A 2,373-nucleotide genomic window follows, 5' to 3' on the forward strand; every position below is an offset into this window, starting at 1 on the left:
ATCCTGAATTGTCAACAAAGTCTTCTGCCTGATATACATATTTTTGCAGGTCAGCACCCACTGGTCAGTCACTGGATTTGAAGAAGAACTCTGGCCCATAATATGAATTCTAGCATATGATTGTGGAATTGAGTAAAAACACTGGGAACTGACTTAACTGTGACGCATCTACAACATACAGCATATGGCACTTCGGAGAACAGGGTGCTTCGATTCCAAATCCTGGCTTACTGGCCAGGGATCTTGGGGAAATTACTTCGTCTCTCTCTTGGCCTGTATTTCCTCCCTTGTAAAATCGGGACAATGCCAGTACCTTCCTCAGAGGGATGATATGAAGATTAATGAAGTCACTACATGTAAAGTGCTTAGAATAGTGCCTGGTATTCAACAAATATTCTCTATTTTGGTGAATAAACTGGTGGTTTGGAATAGAGTAGGTTCAGGATACAGACGAAATGAACGTTGGATTAAAAGACCCTAACGGAGAGCAAGAGCAACGCAAGATGGCAGCCACCATGGGCTCGGGAGTAAAGGTCCCTCGCAATTTTCGACTGTTGGAAGAACGGGAAGAAGGCCAGAAAGGAGTAGGGTCTAGAAGGTGATGAAGACCTGACACTTACAAGGTGGACAGGGACGATAATTGGGCCTCCAAGGACAATCTATGAAAACCAAATATACAGCCTTAAAATAGAATGTGGACCGAAATACCCAGCAGCAACCTCCCCCCCACCCCCCGCGTTGTAAGATTTGTAACAAAAATTAATATGGAGTTGATAGTTCTAATGGAGTGGTGGACCTAAGAGTCAGACCAGTGCTAGCAAAATGGCAGAATTCACATAGCATCAAAGTCATCCTGTAAGAGCTCTGGCGCCTAATGATGTCAAAAGAAACCATGAAACTCCCTCAGCGGCCCCCCCGCCCCCAGGACAGTGTTAACAGCAATTAATGAAAAAGAAAAACTACAGCCCCTCCCCTTCCCCCTCCCCCCAATTCGATTTAAGCGGTTTTCATTTTCCACAATAGTAAATTTTCTAGATATGTCTTGTAGACCTCAAAGTACTAGAAAGGAAGCTCCCATTCAAAGGCAATTTATCTTAAGATACTGTAAACAATACTGATTTTTTGTCCATGTAAAATGTAAGTTGTGCTATTAAAAAAAAAAAAAAAAAAAGACCCTAATGGATCTAATGACAGCTACGTGACTAGTAAAATATACCAACACTGAACTACTGAGTACTGAATTTCATATACCTGTGCTAATTGCTAAATCATAGCATTACCTGGATTAACGTAATCTTCCAATAACCATACAGAATAAGCATGAGCATCTCCATTTTGTAAGCAGCGGAACACAGTGGGAATGTTATGGAACCTGGTCTGGATCACCCGGTGGAAGAACCAAGTGACACTCAGAGATCTTGGAAGGCAGGAGGTTGATTTCACACCCGCGGGCTCAGAGGAGATCACTCTCCAGAGGTCTGAGCCCCCAGCATAAACAGAGGGAACAACTTCTGGTCTGCCGCTTCCGCATTCCGCATTCCGCATTCGTAGTAATTTGGCAGGAGGCAAGCCGGGTAGGAAGAAGAACCCGGAAGGGGAGTCTTCGGTCGGGGACTGGAATTTCCCTATCGGTCCTGTCGGCCATCTTATAACAGATCTTTCCCTATCAGTAAAAATTCAGATCAAGAATCACATTTCCAGGGTTTGAATCATGGAATAGTACTTATCAGCTACCTGATCAGGGGAGGATCATTTAAACATCCAAAGCTTCAGTTTCCCCATCTCTAAACTGGGGACCACTGAAGGCACAAGAGGCCTACATCATGGAATTATTGTGAGAATTAAATGAGCCATTGCATATTAAGGTCTTAGAGTAAGCAGAAAGAGTGAGGGGTCCCCAGAGAAAGAAAGAGGAGACAGACACAGCTTCTAGAAAACAAAGAAAAGCCATCTTAGCTCCCCACCCCACCCCACCCCCGCCCCTATTTTCTGTGATCTGTGCCTCACTGGCTCTATTCGCCCTAGCACACTCTTTGCAGAACTTCCCTAGGAGGTGTTAGAACAAAGAAATGCAAAAACCTTAGTAGTTAAGGATTTTAAGGGAACAAAGGGAATACAAAACCTAATTGTCTCTTTCAGGCCAGGAAACAGCCTAACCAAATCAGAGACAATAAATCAAGGGGGAAACTCCCAGTGCTGTTTCAAAAGTAAAGACTGACTTAATGCACCGTCTTGGGTTGTTTTTGCAGGACTGAAACTGGGCCTCCTGTGTAGGGTTAATGAGCTTAAAACTGTCACCAGCAAGACCCCCCCCCCCAACTGAACCCCTTCTTCACTGGAAAGCTAACCTTGTTTTAGAGGCAAACAACACAA

The 2,373-nt window shown here is 44.1% G+C and overlaps 1 pseudogene; it reads left to right on the forward strand.

Moving 5' to 3' along the window:
• The first annotated feature begins 503 nt into the window (after window positions 1-503).
• On the forward strand, window positions 504-946 carry LOC121025813 (ubiquitin-conjugating enzyme E2 variant 1-like; annotated as a pseudogene).
• The last annotated feature ends 1,427 nt before the right edge of the window (window positions 947-2,373 follow it).

The sequence above is a fragment of the Herpailurus yagouaroundi genome, unplaced genomic scaffold (genome assembly GCF_014898765.1).
Source record: "Herpailurus yagouaroundi ecotype Mexico unplaced genomic scaffold, PumYag 67702, whole genome shotgun sequence".
Taxonomy (NCBI): Eukaryota; Metazoa; Chordata; class Mammalia; order Carnivora; family Felidae; genus Herpailurus; species Herpailurus yagouaroundi.